The sequence below is a fragment of the Humulus lupulus genome, chromosome 6, assembly GCF_963169125.1.
Source record: "Humulus lupulus chromosome 6, drHumLupu1.1, whole genome shotgun sequence".
In the NCBI taxonomy this organism is placed as follows: domain Eukaryota; kingdom Viridiplantae; phylum Streptophyta; class Magnoliopsida; order Rosales; family Cannabaceae; genus Humulus; species Humulus lupulus.
In genome coordinates, this window is record NC_084798.1 from 76,683,173 (window position 1) to 76,693,746 (window position 10,574).

A 10,574-nucleotide genomic window follows, 5' to 3' on the forward strand; every position below is an offset into this window, starting at 1 on the left:
CAAGATCATCATCATCCTCGACATCAAGTGGAAGATGCAAAGCATGGGCAATATCTTGTGGAGAAAAAGAGAACCAATGGCCCCTAACAAACACTTTACAAACACGATTTTAGGTTCAATAATTTCATTAGTAATATTGGCATAGAATTCCTTGACTATTCTATCCACAAAACTAGTATATTTAACCAAAGAACCTGTCCATTTTCGATCTTGAAGTATTGTTAGCACACCATAAGGCCGATGATCACTCAAGACATAATTTCTCTCAACGATAAATTTCCTTTGAGCATAGAGAACTATATCACGAGCATTGTCATTATAACAAAATGTTCAAGAATAAGGTTTGAAATTTACACCTGAAAGTTTTGGAGATGGTGTAGAATCAGAAATAGGTCTTTTTCCTTTAGCCTTGGATGACAAAGGAGTTCCAACTGGCTCTGTGTCAGATTCGGCTTCTTGTTCAGAGGGGACAATGTCTTCTTGTTCTGGCTCATTAGACTCAGCCTTTGATTCCGCATTGTCAGGAACAGTTTCATCAGATAAGGTGGTATCATGGGTTGCTTCAGACTCAGATTTTCCTTCCTCAAGGTCAGATTCGGAGGAAGACGGAGAAGGGGGATAAGCCTTCAATATTTTCTTGGCAGCAGCCAAGGGGGAAGAAGACAAGTCCAACCCCAATTTTCTTTTTGGAGCCACATAATTTTTCTTAGACTGGCACGGCTTCATGGGCAGCTTGAGTAACCCAGCAGCAGCAGCTTTGGAAGAGGATGAAACAGATTTAAAAATTTTCCCTAGCCGTCAGAGACGATTCAATCGGAAGAGGAGATAGGTTCTTGGCTCGAGAGGGCACCACCACTTCAGATGGTGGTGCAACATCGACAATGTCAGCTGTGATATCTGGAAACACCATGGGGTGTTTAGTAGAGAGGGAGAACACCTTCTTACGCGCCTTGGATTTGGAAGTTTTCCCAACAGATGTGGCTGGTGCTGGAACAGATGGAGGCACCGTTGACACAGATGGAGGACGCGGTGGAGAGGGCACCTTTCTAGATTGAGAAGCAAAGGTCTTCTTAGAGGAAGCTCCACGAGTTTTCACTATTGTTCATTCTCTGAAAAACAGCAAACACTTACAAAAATAATGAGAGAAAAAAAATTAGAAGAAGAAGATGTGGCTTAGAGGGATCGTTGGTGAGAAGAAAATGGGTGGTGACAAGCTTTTTAAGGACAAAACTTTCCCAATTAGGACACCCACGGCAAGAAGAGGTTTCCCTTTTTTTTTAATTTGTTTTATTTATTAAAAAATAAAAGGAAACAAACCTTAAGACACACGATCAAGATAAGAAACTTACCCCTTTTTTTATATTTTATTTTATAAAAGGAAATAGAATAAATAGAGAATTCCATTACTAAAAAGGTAACCAAACAAAAAACCCCACACGATCTTCCTATTGACCTTTTCCTTTTTCTTTTTTTTTTTAAATTCTAAACAAAGTACAAAACAATAAAGATACAAATCATGGTATTCCAAATTGAGAAAGAGGACAAAATAAAATCCTTGGAAATAAAGAATATATTAAATCACACAAAATAAATGCACAATTTCACATAATTACCACAAAGATTCGGTCCACCATGAATTTCCTTGTCAATAAAATATATATATTTTTTATATATAGCAAGGCACAAAAATAAAACCCAACCAAAAAAAAAGAAAAAAAAAAGTGCTTTGATCAATGAGTGTCATCCTTGAAAAAAATATAATCAAGCAATTGAAAATAAGTGTTAGTGTATAACAAAGATAATAACACTTGTGAAAATGAAAAATTAGACAAAGTATTCGAGAGAAATAAAGCACAATTCAATCACAAGCACATATTCTTAAGTGAATCAATCAACATGTATGAGTCTTACACACACATTTTTTATTATAAATTGTGTACTATTTTTCTTGCATAGTTTCAAGCATAAGTGTGTGACAGTGTATGCAAGGGAACATTGCCCAATGACAAATAAGTCTTTTTCGAAATTGTAAATAATTATAACCCATGAAGACGCTGTCACACTACACCAGTGGTAGCCCTTTTCTATGGTAGCGTATCCTCTTCATAACTCTGAATTACAAAGTTCCAACTTCCTCAAAAGACGAATTTCACACACACTAATGAGGTAGCTCTATTCTTTCATAGGAGGTTTAAACAATGCTACACAAAAGAAAGCTCAAACATTAAACATTGATTGATTTACTCGAATATGCCTAGGAGGAATTGATTAATTTTCTCTCAAGAATATACAACCAAAGGCTCATCAACACAAGTCAGATTATCTAGCTTGACACACAATTTTTTTTCAAATTAATTGACAATTTTCTTAAACTTAAATAACACACATTTGATCAAGAGTGACACACAATAACAAGAAAATTTAAAGAGAACAAACCCCCAAAGATTTTTGGAGAAAATCAAAGCGAACCGAATCAAGAGCTTTAGTGAAAATATCAACAATCTGTTTATGTGTTTCAATATATTCCAAGACAAGAACTTTATTTTCAACTAATTCTCTTATGAAATGATGACGAATATCAATATGTTTAGTATGAGAATGTTGCACAGGATTTTTTGAAATATTAATTGCACTTGTATTATCACAAAAAATAGTTAAAATGTCAAGATCGAACCCATAATCCATCATCATTTGCTTCATCAACAAAAGTTGTGCACAACAACTTCCTGCTGCAATGTATTCGGCCTCAGCTGTTGAGAGAGAAATAGAATTCTGTTTCTTGCTGTGCCAAGAGACTAGATTATTTCCCAAGAAAAAACATCCTCCACTAGTGTTTTTTCTATCATCAGTGTTACCTGCCCAATCAGCATCACTAAAGCACACTAGATTAGGGTTAGTTTCTTTTGAATACCAAATACCATAATCAACAGTCCCATGAACATATCGAATGATTCTTTTGATAGCTGCAACATGAGACTCCATGGGATTTCCTTGGTACCTGGCACACACACCAACACTATAACTCAAATCAGGTCGACTAGCAGTGAGATAAAGAAGACTACCAATCATGCTCCTCTACAGTGTAGGATCAACTTTGACACCAATTCCATCTTTGGATAGCTTCACAGTTGTTCCCATTGGTGTTTTGGCAATCTTTGAACTTTCAAGTCCAAACATTTTCACCAAGTTCTTAGCATATTTGCTTTGAGAAACAAATGTGCCTTCATCTAACTGCTTGACTTGCAAACCTAAGAAATAGGTCAATTCTCCCACCATGCTCATTTCAAATTCCTCTTTCATTTGTTTCACAAATACCTGCACCTCATTGTCAGAAGTAGAACCAAACACAATATCATCAATATAAATCTGAGCAATAATTATGTTAGATTTAATATTTTTGATAAATAAAATTTTATCTTCTCCACCCCTTTTGTATCCATGAGAAACAAGAAATTAAGTGAGTCTCTCATACCAAGCCCGAGGGGCTTGCTTCAAACCATAAAAAGCTTTCTCCAATTTGTAAACATAATTAGGTGCATGGGGATCTTCAAACCCTTTAGGTTGTTCAACATATACCTCTTCATTCAAGATCCCATTGAGAAATGCGGATTTGACATCCATTTGGAACAACCTGAAACTAATCAAGCAAGCAATAGACAATAATAATCTAATTGATTCAAGTCTTGCAACAGGTGCAAATGTTTCTTCAAAGTCTATTCCTTCCACTTGTGTGTACCCTTGTGCCACTAATCTTGCTTTATTTCACACAATTGTACCAAATTCATCATATTTATTCTTGAAAATCCATTTTGTGCCAATAATATTGGTATGCAACGGTCTTGGCACAAGGATCCAAACTTTGTTTCTAAAAAATTGGTCCAATTCCTCATGCATAGCTTTAATCCAATTTTCATCAGTTAAAGCTTCTTTTACATTTTTAGGCTCAATTAAAGATAAGAAACAAACAAATTGAACAACATTACTAAACTTTCTATACTGTCTTTTGGATTTCCAAGTATTAAATCTCCTGGATGGTTTAATTTAACTCTGGTTGATGGCTCCTTTTGGACTTCATCCGAAATGATATCTGGAAATTTCTTTTCTGTCTGTCCAGAACTAGTTTCATCGGATTCGCGATCTGTTGGAACAGATGGACTAGACGTTGCAGCAGTAGTATTACTGACACAAGCTTCTTCGTGTTTTTCAGTAGGTTCATCAATAAACCTATCAATTTCTTCCTCAATAGAAAACTCAGAAAAATCCCTGGCATCATCAATAACAACGTTAGCCGACTCCATTACAGTTTGGGTTCTCATGTTATACACACGATAAGCCCTACTGTTAGTGGAGTATCCAATAAAAACACCTTCATCACTCTTAGCATCAAATTTACGAAGATTTTCTCTATCTCTCAAAATGTAACAAATACATCCAAAAACATGAAAGTAAGCCACACTTGGTTTCCGTCCTTTCCAAATTTCATAAGATGTTTTAGATGTACCTGGACGGAGAAAAATACGATTTATGATATAGCAAGCAGTGTTAATTGCTTCTGCCCATAACCGCTTGGTCAATTTTTTGCTATTTAGGATCACTCTAGCAATTTCTTGAAGAGTGCGGTTTTTCCTTTCTACAACTCCATTCTGTTGAGGAGTTTTGGGAGCTGAAAACTCATGAGAAATACCTGCAGTCTTAAAAAAATCATCATAGACAGAATTCTCAAACCATTTACCATGATCACTTCTTATATGAACAATTTTTCCAATGTTGCAATCTTTTTCAACTTTTAATTTCAAGCAAAGAGTTTTAAAGGCATCAAAAGTATCAGATTTTTCTTTCAAGAAATCCACCTAAGTATATCTAGAAAAATCATCCACACAAACAAAAATATACCTTTTCCCATTTAAACTCTCAATTTGAATTGGACCCATAAGATCCATGTGAAGCAATTCTAAAACTTTCGAAGTGTTTACGTCAGAAACACTTTTATGTGTAATTTTTAATTGCTTACAAAGTTGACAACTCTTGCACTTACTATCAGATTCTTTACCTAGCTTAGGTAAACCACGAACAATCCCTGCATGTGACAATTTTTTCAAAGTTTTGAAATTTATGTGACCAAGTTTAGCATGTCACACATCAGTGTTATTACTCACAACAGATTGACACATAATAGACGTCAGAAGAGTGTAACAATTGTCATTAGATCTAAAACCTTCAAGAACATTCTCACCATTCTTGTTTACAACAAAACAATTATCTTTATCAAAGTTAACAGTATAACCTTAATCACAAATTTGACTTATGCTTAGTAGATTAGCTTTAAGTCCTTCCACAAGTAACACTCTTTTGATTCCAGGCAACCCTTCAAAGTTAAGAGTACTCATTCCAAGAACATTACCCTCAATTCCATTGCCAATAGTAACAGATCCATAATGCATAGGTTTTATGTCTGTAAGAATAGACATGTCACCTGTCATATGTCTTGAACAACCACTGTCAAAATACCAAAAATATGAAGAAGCAGATCTATCATATTCACTAGTAAAACCAGCAAAACAATTATTCTTTTTTATCCATATTTTCTTTGATTGAACATTTTCCTTTTTTACTCTTTTGGAATTATCAAAATAATTGAATTGATCAAAATATTCATTTTTGGCAAAATTCATAAGAGTAAAACACTTAGGGCGAATATGACCCTTCCTACCACAAAAATGACAGATTGGAATGAATTTTTCAAATTTTTTATTGGATTTTTCTGCTGACTGTGTCCATTCTGTTGGAACAATCTGAGAACTAGATGCAACTGATTTCAGTGAAGATGACACAGGAACATCAGACGATAGCATCCCAGCTGAGATAAAGACATTTTTATTTGATTTTTGAGAACTTAAAGCACCAAGTCCCACATGACTTCTTTGACCTGCATTCTGTATTTTCTCAAAAACAGTAGAACCGGGGTTAAACATTCTAACATTTTTCTCAAGAGTATCCAAATCTTTAGACAACTTATTAATTTCAAAATTTTCATTTAAGTCAATAAGTTGTTTAATTTCAAAGGATAAATCTTTATTTTTGCTTATCAATGACCGATTCTCATAATACACTTTCACTCATGAACGATGCATCTTTTTGTAAGATTCACTCAAAGACTGATCATTTAATTCAGATTCATCACTATCAGTATTTTCTTCATCTTTTGAAACATTATTCAAGCAAACAATTTTCTCATTTTCAGGTTTAGAAACAGGCAAAATAGAAGTGAGAGCGACATTACCTTCCCCATCTTTACTACTTTCAGAGTCATTATCACTTCAAGTAGCAAACATACATTTTTTTGTTCTTTTTCAAGGTGTTTGCACATTCAGACTAGATGTGACCAAATTCCTCACATTCCTTGGACTGAATACATTTTTTATTAGTTTGAAAAGGTTTAAGAGAAGAAGGATTACCTTTCGACATCTTGTCATTGAACTTCTTATTTCCTATCTTATTTATATATTTTCGAAAATTCTTTGCAAGCATTGCCATTTCATTATCACCATCTTCATCATCTGACACTTCTTTTTCAGTGCTTTTGAAAGCTATGGTTTTCTCTTTCTCTTTGGAAGTACTTGGCTTGTCTTTTTGACGAATCTTTTGATTTAACTCAAAGGTACGAAGTGATCCCATCAATTCTTCTACCTTCATAGTACTGAAGTTTTTTGCCTCTTCCATAACGGTGAGCTTAACATTGAACCTGTCAGAAAGAACTCGAACGATTTTTCTAACAAGAATAAAATCATCAAGTTTCTCACCAAGTGCAAAATACTCATTAGAAATATGAGATAATCTCTCATAAAATTCAGATAGTGTTTCAGAGTCAAACATCCTAAGGTCATCAAACCTATTTTGTAACATAATAAATCTAGACCTTTTGACATCTACAGTTCCTTCAAACTGAGTTTGAAGAATTGTCCAAACATCTTTAGCCGAGACACATGTGGAAACAAGTTTTATAAAACTTTCTCCAACACCGTTAAATATGGTGTGAAGAGTTTTATTATTATAACTGGATAATTTTCCTTCATCTGTATCCCAAATAAGTTCAGATTTTACAATTGTCCTTCCATCTTCACCTTTTTCAGTAGGAGGTGACCATCCAGACAAAATTTCTCTCCATGCTTTCTCATCTTGAGCTTTTATGAAAGCTCTCATCCTAACTTTCCAATATGGATAGTTTGAGTCATTAAGTAATGGAGGTCGAGACACCGAACTACCTTCTGCAAAGAAAGACATTTCACACAACACAAATCAAACAGAAAATAACCACAAGATCTCACTAAGAGTTTAGTGAAGCGCATGGATACCAATTGAAATTTCGTTTTTTATAATTACCAACTTAATTATTCAATTTAAATAATTAATTACTGAACTGTTACAGAAATGTTTAAACAGGCACAGAGACTGTTTGAACAGAAACCAGATATGTTTAAACAGTTTATCACGAGAAGATAAAAACAAACATAAGGTAAAAAACACACGAAATTATACGTGGTACCAACAATCTTTGCAGATTGCTACTAGTCTACGGGACCACACACAGAGAATGAAATTTATTAGAAGAATATCTAAACGATTACAAAAACAAATTGACTTATACAAATAAAGACTTCCTCTTGAATTTGTCACAACTATTGTAATCTAAACTCCTAATCAAATTTTTGAAGTGCTAAGATCTTGAACTCCCTTCAAATCATAACACTTTCACTTTTCCTCCCGAAAAGTGACTCACGAACAAGACTTCTCCCAAAGCTTGATGAACAATGTCCAAGTGTGTTCAACCTGCACTATTAACACAAAGAAAACAATACAAAAGTACACTGTAATAAACCACTAAGAACTTGCTGGACTCAAGTTCTTCACATAAAAAAACAGTCTCTCTAAAACTTGAAAATATTTGGAAAATAATACCCAAGAGAGATAATAAAAAACCAACGACCTAAGGATGATTATATACCATTTAAAATCCCTTTAGGTCATGGAAAATAAATCAGAAACCAATAAGGCAATAAATGGAAAATATTCCCAAATAAAAAAGTCAGAATCTGTTCAAACAGACTCATTGAACTTGGACAGTTTTTAAACCCAGTTTCCTTAAATAAATAAGGAAACAATATATACATTATCTCTACAAGCTGTACACAGTTTCTGGACAAAGAAATCAGATCAAAAAATAAATATTAATAATTTCTATATATACAAAAGTTAAGACAAGATAATCTTTTATAGGAAATTATATACTTATTCTATTAACATATATAAAATAATCTGATTTAGAAAACATTTCTCAACAAAACAGGAAACTACCAATTTCAAAAAATCTTCTTAAATTAATTTTGTAAAATATGCCAATAAAGGTTTTTATTGAACTTTTGAATTAAAGTGTAACATTAATATTACCAACAAAATGTTAAGCTATGACTATATTGATTTATCTATGATCATTCATAGCTATATTATATTCTCTATGGAATAGTCTATATAAAACATCTATACACTATATTATGTTTCTAAGGCATTTTACCAAACATATGGAGTGCATTTTTTTTTTATTTTCCTAAACCATGAGCATTGTTACATAAAACTTAATCTTTAATTTCAGAAAGTTTCAATCTAAAATGAGCAATACTCAGTTAAAAATCCAATCTCACAGTCAAATTTTATAGTAAGAACCCAAATAAATTACTTCTTCAACATATTGGATTAAGTTTGTATTTACGCATCTAGAAATTGAATGAAGGCATAACAGAACAGTACTCACTTTTGTTGCATAGCCCCAAAAATCTCATATGGAAATTAAAAGTCAATAATTTGGTCCCTTTGTTTCCAAGTTGTGAACCGTCTAAGGTCTCCATAATTGCTATAATTTGCAAGCCACATTTTTTCAAAAATTCCTATCGACAGCAACAAAATTCTCATTGATATAGTTAAACTCAATTAAACTTTCTTTTATATATAAATATAAATATATATTTATACATATATACCTTTATATACTAGGGGAAAAGAGCATTATTCATATTATTTTATATGCCCAAAACAATTAGGTCCTATAGCAAAATAATTCTCTAAGAGAGAAATTAGGTATTTAGAAAACAAACCTCATTTTCTCGAAAATGCATATCTTGAGCACCCATTTAGTTGCATAATATTGATTCTTTACATACATCTGAATATCCAAACAAGTCATAAATCACCACCCTAGAAATAGAAATCATTATTACATTAAAAACAAAATTTCATCATTGATATATTGACTCAACAATATTTTTATTAATTTTTTTTATGGATGCAAGTGGTCTAGGCTCTAGACCCCATATAATTACCAGCAGAATAACGTAAAGCTATTCAACACTTATCATTCTAAGCACTTAAGATATTCCATCATAAAGACAGACATATACATAGAACACTGGCTAATTTTAATTGTTGCTTATATATGTATATATATACATAATAGATTTAAAAGAAAGTACAGGAACAAATGGATACCTGGTAGCGATCTGCACAAAAAAAGAGTCCAAAGAGGACAAAAAAATTCTAATACCATTTAGTCCTTCAAAGGACCCAAAATGATTTTTTTATATATTAAACAGAAGGCCATTAATGTCCAATTTCTAGTTTGCAATCCCAGATTTACAAACCTCAAGGATAATCGTGGAAATTGCCATTTGGAAGCCACAAATAATAATAATAATAATAATAATAATAATAATAATAATAATAATAATAATAGACATAAAAATTAGAGAAGAGGAAGATGATATAGTGACCTTAAAATCTTTGCTGGCGATGAAGAAACTTCTGGAACAAAGATTTTGAAGAGGACTAACCCCTCTCCATTATGAAGAAATAAACCTTTATGGTAGCCCTAGAGATGGCTAAGAGGAGGCATTGGAGCAAAATGAATTTACTGAAAGAAAAGCAGAATGGCTATGACTCTCTGTGTGCCATCAGTGGGAAACGATATAGAGGATAGAACAAGCCATCCATGGGGAAAAGACAGAAGAGAGAATGATTAGGGTTGTCTTTGTGTGGTAAATGATAGAAATATAAATTGGGGAATAGAGAGTTAGTGAAATATTAAAAATTTCTGCTTATTTTCTCATTTCCCGCTTTCTGTCTTTTTTTTATTATTATGAAATTTCATTTTTTTTCATTTGCCCCTTTTTCTTTTAGCTGTATTACTTTACCGCATTTTACATAGTATTAATTATAGTATATTTTCAAAAAACTTATAATCATGTGCTGTGGAAAGTAGTTTTTGGTGCAGAGACTTGTAACGACCCAATTATTCTAGACTTTGGACCATTAATAACTACTATACTTAATCATAAGAAATCGTACATATGGAAACATCATAACTTTATTAGATAAAGAAAAAAAAAGCTTGAATACATAAAAATGCGTTTAGGATATGGGATCTCATTGTTTTAAAAATAAAAACATAACATGATCTAAATAAATCAATTACAAAACTAAGTGTGGAAAAATAAATAGAAAAATATGTTTTAAAGACTTAAAGACTT

At 32.6% G+C, this 10,574-nt stretch overlaps 1 long non-coding RNA gene across 2 annotated transcripts; it reads right to left on the minus strand.

Annotated features, from left to right (window-relative positions):
* Positions 1-7,450: 7,450 nt before the first annotated feature.
* LOC133782296 (uncharacterized) lies at positions 7,451-10,169 on the minus strand. Of its 2 annotated transcripts, none has more exons than XR_009870453.1 (4): positions 9,819-10,169; positions 9,147-9,246; positions 8,807-8,939; positions 7,451-7,832 (listed from the first exon to the last, which is right to left on the minus strand). It is a non-coding gene; the product is annotated as an uncharacterized LOC133782296 (long non-coding RNA). The 2 variants fall into 2 exon arrangements; XR_009870452.1 differs by having other exon boundaries at positions 9,147-9,214; positions 9,819-10,164.
* Between the last annotated feature and the right edge of the window lie 405 nt (positions 10,170-10,574).